Source organism: Microtus pennsylvanicus, chromosome 11 (genome assembly GCF_037038515.1).
Source record: "Microtus pennsylvanicus isolate mMicPen1 chromosome 11, mMicPen1.hap1, whole genome shotgun sequence".
Taxonomy (NCBI): domain Eukaryota; kingdom Metazoa; phylum Chordata; class Mammalia; order Rodentia; family Cricetidae; genus Microtus; species Microtus pennsylvanicus.
Window position 1 is genome coordinate 16,333,848 of NC_134589.1, and position 17,553 is coordinate 16,351,400.

The window sequence follows — 17,553 nt, forward strand, 5'->3', positions numbered from 1 at the left end:
CGTTAGTGTCTTTTCTTCGCCCTAGGCTGCTTCATACCAGGCCCTGCCTTGCAATGACGTGTGTGTCCTCCCAGGTGTTTACCGCATGTTATTCTAAAGACATTTAAGAAGAACTTGCTACAGTGTTCATCTGCAGTATCCTGATCCATCTGTTCGTTCATCCATTCATCCAAAAAAATATGTATTGAACAATGGAGAAAAAAAAGACAAAATAAAGAATCCATTCCTGTGGATCTTTCACTAAAAAGGGGATAAAGAACATATGAACATGCGGATTATTTATAGCCCAGTAGACACGTACGGTGAAGAGAATAAAGCAGGGCGAAGACACAGGACGTCAGATTCAGGGAAGGCCTCAGAAGATAAGACCGAAACCCAAAGGTGAGTGCGGTTCAAGGGCCATTTCCTGCCTGGAGAGAGAACAGCCGATTGGAATGCACGGTCCATGTGGAGGCTGAGACCAGGACCTCCCAGGCATTTCAGAGGGGTGGCGGGAGAGGCCCTGAGGCTGGAGCTGTATGTGGTAAATTTTAATAATGAAACTATGTAAGTCTAGTTCCTGAGATCCTGTGGAAGGTGACAGGGCACAGGAAAAGTGTAAGGATTTAAAGTCAGCAAGACCTGAATTCAAACTTAAGCCCTAATATTTATTATTTTCATATGCTTGAACAGCTTGTTGGACATGGGTGAATGTCAGTTTTCTTATCTTTAAGATGGGGAAATAAGAGCCGTTTTGCAGGGATTTTTGCAAAGGTAAAAATGAGGTTTGAAAAAGGAGCTTTAAAATACAGATTTGGGGTAATTCGGCTTCTATCCATTACTAGCTTCAAGGCTGGGGTTTGGCTTTTTCACAGGTGAAAGGGGAATAATAATGATAATAATATATAATAAAACTACTATGAGGATTTAATTAGATGAAGTTACTGTTATTCTTGGCAGTTACATTATTACGTATTTGTGGATTTGTTTTTTATTTGTCTTGCTCGGGACTCGATCCTTCCCCCTCCACTGTGTGTGTGTGTGTGTGTGTGTGTGTGTGTGTGTGTGTATGTACATGCAGAGGCCAGAGGACAACTTCAGATGTCTTTCCTCAGGACAAGTTCACCGTTTTTTAAGATAGGATCTCTCATTCGACTGGAGTTCACCGAGTAAACTAGGCTGGCTGGTTGGTGAACTCTAGCGATCCGCCCATCTCTGCCTCCCAGCACTGAGATTAGGAACATGTGGTACCACTCTGATCTCTTCCTTCTTTCTTCCCTCCCTGCCTGCCTGCTTTCCTCCCTCTGTCTCGTCTCTCTCTCTTTCCATGCGGTCTAGGGATCTGACTTAGGTCCTCAAATTTGCAAGGCAAACACTTTACGAACTATGCTCCCTCCTCAGCCCTCCTTTCTTAGTTCTGGGGAATCTTCATCTATGAGTTCCTTGAGAGATGTCTCTCATGTCTGCTTGCCATTTCATCTATATGGGTCAAGATGGGCTTCCTGCAGAACAAAGAGTCCCAGCATGAAACAAGTTTCACTCCTCACTCCGTTTAGTGTTGACTTGTGGTCCCCGCACCAGAAAGCTTGTATTCTAAGACCCAGTGGGTTAGACTGCCACAACCGGAGTGGTGCTGGCTGCCTTGGCAAAAGTGGGAGGGGAGTATGATGTTGTGTACTCTGAAGCTTAAATATTCTTCCCAGAACTAACACTCACAGACATTGGCCAAAGTGGGTCACATGACCACAGTGACTTGGGGTACAAATCCCCCATCTGTCCAGAGGGAGAACAGACACTATCTAGAAGTCACATACCCTGGGATTGTTTTAGAGGTGGCACGGACGCTGCCGTTCTTTTCTCCGTGCCTCCCAGCTCCTTTCTCTTATCCCTGATCCCTTTCTGAACTGCGTACCTGAAATAAATCACCCATGAGTCCTCTCAGACGGCGTCTGGACCGCAATTCAGCCCAAACACTGTGCTTTAAATTTTCTGAAACTTTATTTTTCATTCCTAGAAAAAAAATAATCTTTTTCAAATTCCCCTGTTCCCTTTGCTGCCCGGCGGATTCTGGTTCTTCCTCTGTATTTTAAGGACTTCAGAGTTTCCGGTTGGGCTGTTACTGCTAGTTCCCGGAGTTCAAATCCTCCTGAGAACTGACTCTTCCAATGCTCTGTTCTGTGACCGAGTCACACACTTCCCATATGAGCTCATCTTCAGTGAGGATTCTTCCACAGGCCTGGCTCTAGAACCACCCCTGATCTGAACACACCCTCTGACGGCCTCAGATGAGGGCCTCAGGACCACGAGGGAGCTGTGCATTCAGGCCCACAACTCCACTCATGGTTTGCTTTCTAGCGAGTAAATCCTGTCCACACAGTGCCTTAACTAGATCTCCAACTTTGCTAATACTTAAAAAAAAAAAAAAGATTTTTCTTATTTTACACGGGTTTTGCCCGAATGTATGTCCATACAGCACGTGTGCCTGGGGCCCACAGAGGTTAGAAGAGGGCACTGGATCCTTCGGAATCAGAATTAGGGATGGTTGTGAGCCACCATGTGGGTGCTGGGAACTAAACCCAAGTCCTCTTCTACAAGAACAGTATGACTCCTAACCTCTGAGCCACCTCTCCAACCCCTAATTCCTTTTTTTAAAAAGTCAGAGTCTCCTGTTGCTCAAGCTGCCCTGAACTCGTTAAGCAACCTGGAGGAACTTGAACTTGATCCTTCTGCTTCCACCTCCGCAGCATTGGTATTACAGGCATGTACCATCACACCCAGCTTCATGTGTGCTGGGGATGGGACACGAGGGCTTGCATGTCCCAGTGGACCGTCACTAAGTACACCCTCAGCTGCATTTTGTTAATATGCCTTGTGTCTAATAGGAGGAGTTTACAGAAATTCCAATTTCAGTGATGGTGTGAGTCCTTGTAAACTTATTTTCTTTTGGAAGCATGGTCTTTTCTATGTAGCCCAGACTGCCCTAAACTAGTAGCAATCCTTCTGTTTTAGGTTTGTACCCACATTTTGGGATTGCAGGCATACACCACCAACCATCTGGCTGACAAATGGTTCAGATCTTTGTGATTTGGGGTTATGGGTACCTGAGGGCCCCCCTCAGCCCCATTACAAGTCTTGCAAACTGCAGGACTCCTCACACTGCTCTTGGGACACCAGCTCCAATAAACCATATGACCTGTACATGTTCCACCCTCCCAGCAAACAGTCACTTTCTGCTTTTTCTCGTTCTTATGATTTTCAAGACCCTCTTTCATTTCTATGGGCTAGAGACATTTCTAACACTATTTGAACTCAGTTGTTTATTTAAGAAGAAATGGTTTGGTGTAGAGAGCCAGGGAAACCTTGAATGAATGTGTAAAGAGTGAACGAAATCCTGAGTGAATGCATATTGTTGATACAGGAACAGCCATGTCAGGGACCAATGCCTCAGACCTGCCAAGTGGCAAGGCCTTGCCCGGGGTGAGGCTTAGAGGGATAGCAGAGTCTTCCTCTGGCCCCAGTGCAAATGTTGACAGAGTGTGCAAGGATGAGTGTTTACAAATGATTGACCAGTGTGTGCAAATACTAGAAACTGCAATTTCCTCCTCCTGGGATTTTTCAGCCCGAGATCGCCTGCAGAGACCTCCTACCAAGAGCAACTGCGCTGTGTATAATGAACACGCTGAGATGCGGGGTTGTTGCATAATTGATGCGACTCCATCCGCGTGCACATGGCCCACCTGGCTCAGCTCCTCCGTGCATGTGTCTGTGTGCCTGTCTTTTCTTCCTTCCCTCGACGCTCCTAGTCAAGTTAAGGTGCCAAGCCATGCAGGATGCAATGGTCTGTTTTGTTGCATGCAGCCTTTCTGTGTGTTTAGACAGGTGATGAGAATCTTATCGGTTATTTTTTAAATAGAATGTTTCTTGATTTTTTGAGTCTTTCATACATATAGACAATAAAAGATAATCATTCCCTCTCATTTCCCACTTCCAATTCCACCTCTCCCTTAACATATTCCCCTCCCAACTTCATGTCTTTTTTTTTTAAATAATCCACTAAGTCCAGTTAGTGCACCAGTATGTGTATGGGTGTACAGTCGTCTCTGAAGCATGAGAAACCCACCTGTAACCACATACTCAAAAAGAATGATTCTCCCTGCAGATAGCTTACCTGGTAAGGGGGTGGAGCCTGCAGAGTACCCCCCCCAACCTGTGTCATAATTTTATCCAGCTTGACCTTGTGCAGGTAACCATGGCTACTGTGAGCTCATGACTGTGATTAGCGTGTCGTGTCCTGAAGACAGCATTTTACAGCACCCCTTCCCATCCTATGGTTTTTACATCCTTCCTGCCTCTTCCACAATGTTTCCTGAGCCTTGAGAGGGGAGAACCTTGTCAATCATCTTAATTTTCCATATTGACTGGAATTCTCTATTCCTTTTATAATAAATCAAGTTAGCATAAGTGAGTTCAATAGATGATAACTAGGAGGTAATGAAGGGTCAAGAAAGTGTTTTTAAAAGAGAGGAGACAGGAACACGTACATGTACTCAAGGAGCCATGGATGCGAGAGAAATAGCATACGGCAAATAAACAAACGAAGGAAGAAGAACTGGGTCAAAATCTAGAGGGGATCTTAAATTTGGATCATGGGTAGAGGGATCAGAGAGCAAATGCTTTAACTCCTAGGGAGCAGGAAAAACAGGAAAGGAAGGGTTTGTCTTCATATAAAATGGATGGACATAGAGCTTGGTACCTCTGTTTGCTCTGGCGTAGGATGCCGGGTAAGACAGAGTTGGAAAAAGGAAAACACTAAATATGGATGGGCACAGAGCCTGGTGCCTCTGTTTGCTCTGGTGTTGGATGCGAGGTAAGACAGAGCTGGAGAGCAGAAAACGCCGAGGCTTTGCGGTAGTGGCTAGACATAGGCGAGCAGGACAGACGGACACCACCAGGAACACCAAGCCGACCTGCCTCTCTAACGCCACTAACACAGGGGCTGGGCAATATTTTCTTCTCTTCTAGCCCACGTGAAGGAGAGGAGACTCTCATGGTAGAAGGTTAGAGCTTCAAGGTGGCTGCTGACAACGGACAAACAGGCTAGCGGGCAGAGCATGAGCAAGCATGGGTGAAATGATAACATAGAAAAACTGAGCTGACCGTGAAGTGACCTTACCCTTGAACAGTAACCAAAGCGGGACAGCCTGGGCCACAGTTAATAATGAGCCCTTGGAAGTACAAGCAGACCTCCAGAAATGTCAACTCCTGACACAGTGTTACTTTTATGCTCGGGCTTCCGGCTTATTTGTTAGGTAACAATGTCTTGACTTTGTGGGGATAGCTAGTCTTTATTTCTGCTTTTTCTGGTCTTGAACACAGTTCCCAGCTTATTTGTTAGGTAACAATGTCTTGACTTTGTGGGGATAGCTAGTCTCTATTTCTGCTTTTTCTGGTCTTGAACACAGTTCACTGACAGTTTTCACAGTGCTGGGCTTGAACTCCCAAAAAGAATATGGAATTGATATAGGCAGTATGTGTCTCAGTACCTTGTACTAGGCCATTCCTGAAACCTTTGACCTGTAGATCAGGTGTCCAGCTGTCTTAGGGCTTTTATTGCTGTGAAGAGATACAAAGACCATGGCAACTCTTACAAAGAAAACGTGTAATTGGGGTGGCTCCCTTACAGTTTCAGAGGTTCCGTCCATTATCATCATGACAGGTGGCATGCAGGCAGAAGGGGTGCTGGAGCTGACCAGTAAGGTAGCAAGAAGTCAACTGTCACACTGGGCGATATCCTGAGCGTAGGAAACCTCAAAGTCCACCCCCACCACAGTAATGCTCTTCCTCCAACAAAGCCATAACTATTCATAGTGCCACTCCCTATGAGATTATGGGGACCGATTACATTCAAACTACCACACCAGCCTTGGTCCAATCAGTTGACGTCTGGGTGATGGGCTCACGTGGCAAGAGATATACTTAATGCATAAGGGACCTCTCAGAAAGGCCTAAGACTTTCCATAGCACCTTCTAGAAGAAATAAAATGACAGGTAGTCCCTTTTTGCACAAACATTTGAAAAGCGTTTCTCCTCCTGTACTTTAAAATTGGTCTCTATCCATTTCTTCAATGTTTAGCTTCTTTCCAACTTATATACCTGGACACCATCCAACATCCCCCCCCCCCAACACACACATAAAGTACCTAGTTCTAGAAGTTACTCATACAGTGTTCTCTTGGAGTCTGAGCCCCTCCCGCTACATACATATATACGACCATACCCTCACTTTTGAAGTTCACATGTTCTGTTATTTTTAAACCCCTACTTCCATTTTCAGGAAAAAAATAAATCATTTTCTACATATAACTTTGTTCCTGGCATGCCTACATCTACCGTGGTAGTGTGGAATCTTCCAAAGTGTGATAAAAATGAGTGGTTTCGGTTTCAAAGTGGGATTTTCACCACTTAATATAAACCGTTCTGGCAGTGAGTAGCAGATTCTATTATCTAGAGCAGGATTTTTCTGTAAGAGACCAGAGAGTAAACATTTTAGGTTTTATAGTCTCTGTCCCAACCAGTATCTATCAGAGCCCCTCAGCTCTCTCTACACAGCCATGGGCAATCTGTAAATGAGTGAGCATGGCTGTGCTCCAGTCAAACTTTATTTACAAAAGCAGGCAGCAGGCTGGACTTGGCCAGAGGGCCATAGTTTTGCAACCCCCAATCTAGAGGATAATTATTTATGGCTTCAGCTACTTGGCAAAATAAGAACTGACTCTCACAATGGTAATGTGTTTTTCCTAACAGATGGCAAGGAATTTCGAGGTTCCGTGGGCTCTTTTATGTGAATTAAGTTATACAGTGATAAATAATTGAAGGTCACCAGATTACACAACCGTGGACTCACACAGGGCTTAGCCTGTGTGGCCATATGCAGTAGCCCCGAGTAGATTTCACGTGGTTTTCCTTCAGTTCCAACTTGAGAGCCGATTAAGGAAAAGGAGTAGGTCTTGTGTTCCACCTGACAAGATCTCCTCACTCTCCTGGTCGGTTTGGGTATCTCAACAACGGCCTCCAATGCATACACAGAGCAAGCAAGGGCTTTTTTCACGAGGAGCTTATGGTCTAGAAAGGTATATTTGTTTTCTTTGGGCTCCCCAAACAAAATGTTAGAGATTGGAAATCTTAAACAGAAATGGACTGCCGTTGAAAGCTGCCTAACCCCGGGCTGCAGGGAGGGAGGGGAGGACGGTACCTGAGCTGCCTGGGGGCTTCCTGACTTATAATTGCAGCTTGCATTGTCTGCCTCCATTGTCCCATGTCCCTGTTTCTAAGGATACCAGGCATATTGGATTAAGTATCCGCTCTTCTCTAGTATGACCTCATCTGAACTAATTACATCTGCAAAGATACTGTGTCCTTATAAGGTCACATTCTGTGGTACTGGGAAGTGGGGCTTCAATATATCTCTTTTGGTGAGACACAATTCCGTCTATTATATCACGTAAGGATAAATGTGAAAAAATTATAGCAGCTAAGACAGAAATCTGTGCAAGGGACAGGGTGAGGGCAGGGGCAGAAGAAATAAATTGTGCTTGTTAGGGTCACGGAAGGTTCTGCGGATGAGGCAGTGCCTGAGTAGATTTTGGTGAAGGATGCAGAAAATTGTGAAGGAGGCGTGAGGATGGAAGTGCGCCCCTTGCAGGTGGAACGGCAGAGGCAGTTATGTGGCACAGCCTGCTCCGTCACCGTCCCTTACCACTGGAAAAGGGCTTGAGGCCTGTCCTCCACAGAGACTGAAATGAGGCCTGGGAAGATGCGACCGTGGACAAAGCATTTATAACGCAAGCTTGAGGACCTGACTATGAATCTTCAAAACCAGCATAAAACTGAGCATAGGAGCATGTCTATAAACCCCCGTGCTCCTCTGGTGAGATGGGAGGGCAGAGGCAGGAGAGTTGCTGGAAGCTCTGGAGCCAGTTAGCCCGGCTTACACAGCAGTGAACACCAAAGAGACCCTGTCTCAAACATGGTGGGAGATGGGGACTCGCACCTGAGGTGATTCTCTGATCTTTACAGGCATGCCAAGGTATGCACTCATACACGTGTGAACATGCGCACGATTAAATAAATAAATAAATAAATAATACTTATTATTATTATTGTTATTATATAAATGATACTAAACACCATGGCTGTTTGATAGGTTTAACAGTTAGAGGAGTTCTCGGCAGCTCTCTAGGGCGAAGGGAGTGAATCGAATTGTAAGACAGGAGTCTGGGTATCCACGACTTAACCTAAGCAATAATTGCATAATAAGCACACTGTTTTTTTTTTTTACTTAGTTTGCTTATTAGTAGAAATATCGGCATTGTCTAAGGATGGCTTTAGTGGCATGTTACTTAAGACAGGGAAGGTGTCAATTGTTTCAAAGAATAAATACACCCATAGGTAGCTTGAGGGAGCCTTGACATTAACTGTGTGAAGGGGCAAACCCTCCCCCAGCCCATCACCCTGTCATGACACTGGAGTTGAGTGATGTTTCTGTCCAGGCTCTGTGAAATATGATTAAATGTGTTATATGTCACTGTCCCCAGTTTACAGACAAAAGCACAGAAGGTTGAAGAGGTTAAATGCATGGGCCTGCCTCACACAGCTAGTGGTTTTATTTCAAAGATAATCTTTTTTAAAATCACACAATTTAACATATAAATGCATGAATAATTATTGGACCACATTCACAGAGCAGCTACTGGCCATAAGCAGTTATTTAATACTGGAAATTAAAATTCTGCTTCTGGATTACACTAATCCACTTTAAGGGCTCAGGAGCTAAGGGTTAACGTGGGACGTTTCCTTGAAGAACAAGACGCCCACAGTTGAGTGCTGCCACATACCCACTTTGTGTTTGAGATGGGGTTGGCATAGTGGGGCATTTTCCAGCTATCACAGACAAAGGAGAAAGGATAGAGTTAGCCAGAGTTTGTGAAAGATCTGTTACTGCTCTATTAGGGCCGGTAATCCAATAATTCAACTAAAGAAAAGTTAAAGGAGGGTCATATAATTCACCAAAGCGCAACCAAATCCAAAGAGCCTTCCCCTGTGGCAACTGGTTGAGTTTTCGCTGTAACAAGTTGGGTATTTCAGTAAAATAACCTCATCCATCTCATTAAATTAGCAATGTCAACTTAAATATCACGGACTCCCTACAATGCTGCTCGAGTTTGCTCTGGAAATAATTGGTTTATAAAAACCGTAAATGTTATGAGTTTGTGCCTGCCTTTATTTTTACCCAGTTTAGGGCAATCTTATACTCGAAGCGGTGTAATTAAATGTAAAGGCGAGTGAAGAATTTTTTACTATATTCACTTATTTGCAGAGGGTGGAGGGAGCACACACATGCACCATGGCCTTTGTATGGAGGTCAGAAGACAACTTTGGGGAGTTGGTTCTCTCCTTCCACCGTGTGAGTCTCAGGAATGGATCTCAGGTCGCAAGTCTTAGCGGCAAGCACCGTTGCCCTCTGGTCTCAGTGAAGAATTTCTATTCATCTTTGGAAGAGACTGTTGGACCCCTGGACCCTGTAATATAGTCCTTCGGGTGACAGGACCTGGAGAGGCCCACCTAGCTCCCAGGGCGTCAGTACCCCACCACATCTTATTAACCAGGACACTCGCAGCACCCGGATGCCGTAATTGGACCAGAGGCTCCACGGCGCGCAACTGCGCAGCTGGCGAAGCTTCACACTGACAAAGCACTTTACGCCATCATTTTCTAATCACCCCCCTGCTTTAGAATTCAATTAGTGCCATCTGATTTATACTATTCATAAAAGCAGAATTTCCCGCCACCATCTCTTAGCTCTCGAGTCTCAGAACATTTTGCAGGGAGCGAGGAGAGCACAAAACAAGCCTTATCCTTTCGGTTTGCTGGCACTTTTTTTTTTCTCTGACTTAATCAGACCCACTGTTCTCAAGCACCTCGCTGATGGGAACTGGGACTCAAGAGCGTCATTTTCATATTACCGCTTCACAATGTTTTACTGAAGAATTTCCTATCTGCTCACTTAATCTTCGGCCTCCAGCTTTCCCCTTGAAGCCAACAGATGAGTCTCCCATTCATCCTCACCATAAATGAGAGCGGGAGAGCAGGCTGGGGTATTCCTCCGTGGGGGAGAACTCGTTTAGCATGCATGACACATGGGCTCGAGCTCCATCACTGAAAAAAAGAAATAATAAAGTCGAAATAGAGAACAGTCTAGGCTGGGCCCTCGTTCACCACACCCCAGAGCTACTGCCAGCTTCAGCTTGGCTCACGGCTGATTGAGATTGTCAGGGGAGTCCATTCAGGCAACTTGTATGCCGCGGGGGAAGTACATTGTTATTTTTAGTGATATTACTTTGAGACCCCTTAGTTATGTTGTTGGTGTGCATGTTCACCCCCCAGAGCCTGAATGAATCTTTTCTTGGGGGTGAATAGCCCCACTCTTTCCTGCAAAGTGAGACGAGAAAAGGACAAGCTTCTTAAGCGGCTGACAAGAAAGGTACCAAAGCCGGTGGGCTGAAAGGGAGAGTATAAAGCGCCGAAGAGAAAAAACGAAGATGAAACAACTGCTTAGCACTGTTTGAAATACCCAGAAGATGCACTAACTAGAGCAAGGCAGGGTTCTAAACACTGTCCTTTGTGCCCCAGAGAAGGTAGGTGTTCCCGGCTCTGAGAAAGTGAAGCAATCGTTTACTGAGATTTTTACAAGTGTAGTTAATTACAGCTGCTGAAGGTTGCTCACGAAGCTAATAACAGTATTCTCCGCTTTTCCTCTATGTCACATACTATGCCAAATCTACTTACATACATTATCACACTTATTTCTATAGCCTTGTAGTGAATACATGGTAACACTATTTCCATTTTATAAATTTAAGAACAAGTGCTGAGCCTTAGGAATTACCCCGAAGTCACACTAAATGTTGGAATCAGGACTTGAACTCGGAACTTGCTGAATTTCCAGGCTCATACAGCCTTGCAAACAAAATGCAGTACATTAAGAATCATGAGAACCTATATAATACTGACCTATATTCCCATCAATTTGTTGCTACTCTTCAAAGTAAACATTTTTTTAATAGGGTCTTGCTATATTGCTCAAGCTAGTCTCAACTTTGCAATCCTCCTGCCTCGGCCTTCTGGGTACCCACATTATAAGCATGTGTCACCTAGCTTTCAACCTAAGCATTCTTATTTTCTATATCTTCTTCAAAGTTTGGGGGAGCTATTAAAGCATTTACAGATGTAGGGGTGGAGTGCTGAGGACCTCACACGCTAGACAATTGTTGTAGTACCGAGCTACATTCAAAGCCCCTCGATTGTGTTTAAGTTATCTCGCAGGGTGTTGGTAACTCAAATACCCTTCACGGAATTACCTGCTTTTCCTTTTTTAGTCCACGAGGTTTAGCCCAATGTCCCCAAAGTTTATTCATCTCCAACTGGAGAGAGACATGACGCCCTTTTCATTCCAAGGTGAGTGCTTAGCAGTCCCTGTAAGAATGGTGTCATTTCTCTTCTATGGTCACCTTTATGAGAGAGTTTAGCCACCAATGGCTGGGCGTCCACAGGAACCATGGCATAGGATAGGAGCAGGAAAATAAATTGCCCACATAAAAATTCAAAGGGAATTTTTAGAGTCCGGCTATGTCCCCCTCTGCTTTCTTGGTTTGCATCCTAATTTCTGTCAATAAATAAACATTATTTATGTTTAGAAAGAACAGAAGCGAGATTTAGACCCCAGTAACCTTGAGAAGATCTTCCTGTTTGTACTTTGCAGTGTTAGGTAAGCTTTCATGGTCAATGCTAAACTTGTGTCTACTAGAGGAAGCTACCCCTTCCCACCACACTTCCGCCTCCAGGCCCACAGACAGATCCAGAAAGCTTGCTTACCCATTATGGCTTCTCACTCAGTTAATTTCAGGGAAAATGTACACCTCAAAAAAAATGTACACAAAGAAAAATACTGACAAACAATTATACAGTTATTTCATAGGCTATAAAACACATTTAGTAAAGTTGATCTAATAAGAAATCTGTAATGTTTGTTATGAACTTGTCCAATGTGAAATGGTATGGTAAGTGAACAAAAGATGACTACGTATTTGTAATTTCTGAAGACACAGACGTCGTAAGGGAAAAAGACAGTTCTGGATTGAACTGTGTCCCTTGAAAACATTGTGCTGAAGCCCTCACTCCCGGGCTGATGGACTTCGAAGGTGAGGGTTTAGGGGTGCAATGAGGTTTGGATGAGTCCTGAGGAGGGGGACCTTCATGATGGGGTTAGTGATTTTGTAGGGAGAGACATCCACAGTAGAGGAGTGTGGGCTCGGCCTGCAGCAGACCCTGGGCTCGATCCCCATGGTAGAGTGTGGGCTCGGCCTGCAGCAGACCCTGGGCTCGATCCCCACGGTAGAGTGTGGGCTCGGCCTGCAGCAGACCCTGGGCTCGATCCCTGTTGTGGAGGAGGAGGTATAGGAGGAAAGAGAGAAAGAAGAAAATATATCAAGAAATGTGCTCTCCACGCCGTGTGTGTGTTGGCATAGTGAGAAGTTGGGTGTCTACAAGCCAGGGGGAGAACCCTCACCACTGTCCAGCTGTGCTGCATCCCTGGTTTCAGCCTCCCCAGCCTCTAGACTTTGAAAAACTAAATTTCATTTTCTAAACCATCTAGTCTATAGCTTTTTGTTAGGACAGCTCAAGTTAACTAACTCAACATTCATTTAGAAATACCTGTTTGTATAAAAAAGGAAGCAATTTTGCAGTTACTGTGTGTGTGTTCGTGTGCATTCGTTAAAGCAAATCTGGCAGGCCCTCTCCCTTGGCAATGCCTTTAACTTCGAGGTGACGAAAACTGCCTCTAAAATTTTTTGTATAACGCAGTTGTTTTTGTTTTTAATAATTTGGATGGTGCTGTGGCCAAATAGAATTTGTGAAGTTTAACTCTTCTGACCAAAAACTTCAAAGAACCTAGAATGCACAATAAAGCCACACACCAGTACGTTCACACTGCAGGATTTTGTATTTTATGGCGCGAACATTGAAACAGAATGGATTTATGTTGGTAGATGATGGAGCGGAGTTTTGAATATTTCTGAGGCTCACTGGGCCAGCATCATTACTTTTCTGGCTGTTTTAAAATATGTATAACGTTTACCTTCTGGGAGAGGTAAAATTAGTTTTATTTAACTGCATATCCCTGGGTGTATCAATCACACTCCAGGGCAGGCCCCAAGACCTGGAGGAGATGACCAACACAAAATGAACTCCATAGTTCTTAATGCATGTGTTATTGTTGGTGGTGGTGTTTATTGTTTGTTTGAGAGAGAAAGAAAGAACACAAAGTTGGATGGATAGGAAGATGGGGAAATCTGGGAGGAACAGGGGAAGGGAAAGAATATGATCATTGTGCAAATATATAATATATACAAAGATATACAGACAAAAATCTTAATAGAACTGTAAAGAAGAAAAATAGTCAAAACATGCATAACGTGAAATGGTGAGCGTCTGTGTACAGGCACACATACGTGCAAGCTGTGCACACACTAGCAAGTGGACACATGCGTAATGTGACATGGTGTCTGTGCATAGGCACACATACACACAAGCTGTGTGCACACTAACCGGTGGACACATTCAGCTTGCAAAGTCAGAAGGGTTCTTTAGCTGTGTGTTGCCCCATTCTCTCTCTCTCTCTCTCTCTCTCTCTCTCTCTCTCTCTCTCTCTCTCAATGGAAAAAACAACCAAACAACCTCCTGGCCTCCTTTTAAAGCGTGCAACGGTGTCAGTTGATTGGAATGAGAGAGAAAGCTTCACGCTCTATTTTCACAGCTGGCTTATCAGCTTCCTGGGCTGAATTCGAATGGAGCACAGGGTCCAGATTTTCGGGATGGGGGTTTTGGGGCTCTGTTGTTGTAGTTGGAAGATAAGGCTATCTCCCCCAAGCTAAACCTTTTGGAATAGAGATAATTCCCCGGAGTGGGAGAAAGCAGGGCTTTAAGAAAGTCTTCCTGAACTTTTTACAGGGTAGTTGAGTTTAACGACCCTTGGAGAACCCTGCCAGCGTTGTGGGGAAAACAGTTTGGGCTTCAATTATTCTCACTTGGGAAGGTTCCCAATCTAGACAGACTTGGACTAGATAAAGCTCCTCTGTTCCACCCGCCCCTCCCCCACCCTGTGGTTCCCTCAGCTCCAGGTGCAGCAGGCTTGCTTGGGGGGTGGGGGAGGGGCAGGCACTAGGTAATTAAGGAAAGCACCTTTTAGGGCTTTGGCCTACTGACGTCACATCATGGATGCCTTCTCTTGGCTTTGTGTGGAAATGAGAATTTCCACATTTCCAAGGGAGTGCCTCTTGCTGTTTGGTTACTAGCTGAATGATCACGTGGGTTCCTACCTCTCTACACAATGTAGATTTCCCTGCCAGAGCTGAGGACTTTATAAGAAGGAAACGATTTTTTTTTTTTTTTTGCAGAGTTTTCGTTTTCCTCATAACCTAGTTTTGGAGTGGAGATGTGGGCGGTGAGCACCCAGGCCCTTCATGAGGCATTACACAATCTATTAGAGTTACAGAGTGCAGAGAAGGGCCTATAGCCCACTTTTTAAAAGTGTTTCATAATATAGATTCTGAAATGCTGGAAAATTCTTCAGGGCATGAACTTATCGATACTGTTTCTTGATGGAAGAGAAGTCTTGAAACAATGAAATACTCGTGCCTCCTACAGTTCACAAGCTAGAAGGGGAAAGGTGGGCGAGAGGGATTGGCTGAGGGTTTAATAAATCCTTTGCCTTTGGGGACTTGTCAATCACCAAACGTGATTTGGACCCCAAGCCCAGAAAAAAAAATCCCCAAATTTGGGAGATTACAGTTGGCAATTTTTCACAACAGATTTTCTTCAGAAAGTTTCGTTAAAGTAAAAGTATACATTAACTATCTTTCCCCCTTTGTCCCTCCAGAACTTTTAAGGCAGATTTATTGTCTACACTTGCATCATCAGGAATCAGATGTGGCAATGTGCTTAGGTAGTTGGGAAAAGTCACAGCGAAGTCTGTGAGTCACAAAGGCCTGAGATCTCAGGGTTCTTTCTCTCACTGACTTATTGAACAAACAAACATATATTTGGCACCTATTGCATGCAAGGCACCGTTGTAGGTGCTGGCGCTGGGCGGAAGCAAAGCCAAGACTCTTTGTTTCTAGAACGTGCATTCTAAGGTAGAGAGACTCGCCCAAGCAAATGAACACCAGGCGATGGGCGATAATGAGAAAATAGGCCAGGAGGGGATGGCAGAGACTGAGTTAGAATGGCTGGTAAGGCAAGGCTAAGAGGGGACCATGAGACCCGAATCCTGGGTGAAGTCAGCTGGGCAGAATGAAGGGAATTCATAACCCAGGGAGAAGGAACAAGCAGAACGAGAACACCAAAGCTTAATGTGCTCAAGAATAGAACAACCTAAATATGGCAGATTGGGGAGAAAGCAAGGGGGACCCCGAGAAGGACCAGATACCTCTTCACGTAGAGACTTGAAGGTCAGTTGGTGCTAAGTGTGATCAAAATTCAAGAGTTCTGAACGGAAGGGCTGTGTTATCATCTTTGTCATTTACAGTATTACCCTGGGTACTATGTGGAAGATGGATTATATAAAAGTGATTTTAATTGTAATTCTGGTGAGAGGCAATGGCGGCTCGCACAAGGACGGAATGGAGAGAGCAGGCTTGCCGCTTATTCTAGAGGGAGACTGTGCCTGTCAGCTTACACAGAGTTAAAATGCCTGCTTGTTGCTACAATCTCGCTCACTGGAAACTCTTTCTTTTCCCCTTTCTCTCCCCATCTTTCCAGAGACAGGGTCTTGCTATGTAGTCCAGGCTGGGCTCAAACTCGCGATGTAGGCTGATCCTGAAGTGAAGGTCCTCCTGCTTCCGGCTCTCTGGTACTGGCCTTACAGGCTTGGGCCACCTTGCTAGAATCCTCTGCGTTTTTGCTCTGACCTTCTTTTCCCACTCATTCCCTCCCCTGCCTTTTATTTCCAGCTCTTTGCTGGTGAAGACGAAAGTCTATTTCTAGGTTGGAGTGCAGCTTAGTGGGAAAGTACTCGCTTAGCATACACGAGGCAGGGCTCAATCTTTAGCACTACATATCCATAATAATAATAATAATAATCAACTATTAATTTGCTTTTCTGATAAGGTGCTTGGGGGAGGAAGGGGAGTATTTCAGATTACAAGTTACAGTCCATCACGAGGAGGGAAGCCCAGACATGAACCTGGAAACAGAGGCCATGTAGAAGTGCTCTTACTAGTTTGTTCTCCAGAGCTAGCTCAGCTTGCTTTCTTTCTTATATAACCCAGGACCACGTGCCCAGGCATGGCACCACACACAGTGAGCTGGGCCCTCCAACATGACCCATCAATAATAAGGATAATAATAAAAATGTCCCATAGTCGTGCTCACAGGCTGTGGAATTTTGAATATAATTGAGCCCCATAATCTCATAGGGAGTGAGATTAGCACTATTAGGAGGTATGACTTTGTTGGAGGGGTTGTGGCCTTGTTGGAGGAAGTCTGTCACTGTGGAGGTGGGCTTTGAAGTTTCCTATGCTCAGGATACTGCCCAGCGTCTCGATCGACGTCCTGTTGCCTGCAAGATGTAGGACTCACGGCTGCTACTCCAGCACCATGTCTGTCTGCATATCGCCATTCTCCCCGCCATGGTGACAATAGGCTGAACCTCTGAAACCGTAAGTGAGCCACCGCATTAAATGTTTTCATTTGCAAGAGTTGCCCTGGTCATGTTGTCTCTTCAGCAATAAAAACACTAAGACACAGGCCAGTCTGGTGGAGGCAAGTCCTCTATTGAGAATGCTTCCCACAAGTGGACAAAAATTAGAAAACATAATAATAATAATAATAAATTTCCAGCCAAACGCTCTCATCTCAATTCTAGCCTTGCACATTAATAACAAGCAAATGCCTCATAGACATCTCAAAGCCAGCACATGAAAGCTAACCACATCATCTTCACGCTAGGTGCTCCTCTTTCTCCTCCTCCCACTACAGAGTGGTCCAGCCACTGACCAAGTAGAAATCTGGAAGTCACCCTCCTCCTGCTGTTCCTAACAGGCACAGAGTGTCCAGTTCTCCCTTCCTTGACTGAGGAGATGGTCAAAGGGGAGCTTGACCAAGCATGGAAATGGTGAACTAGTAACCAGTGTCCTTGAGGAAGGACAGAGCTTCAATAATGAGGACAAAACCATGATACCAAAGGTGCCTACTCGTACTTCTCAAGCGTGCTGACCAAAAAAAAAAAAAAAAAAAATTCTGGGGCACTGCAGAAGAGAAAAGTGAAGACTGAAATCAATAAGCCCCAAACATGGGTGCTGTAGGCTGATTCTGTTTTCCCCAAATTCTCGCTGAAGCTTCAACCTTTTAAAAATGGGCAATTGACTGAAGGTGATGGCACCCACCTGTAAGCCCAGCCCTGGGGAAACTGAGGCAGGAGGCCTAGAGGTCAGTGTCAATCAGACTGCATAACAAGAT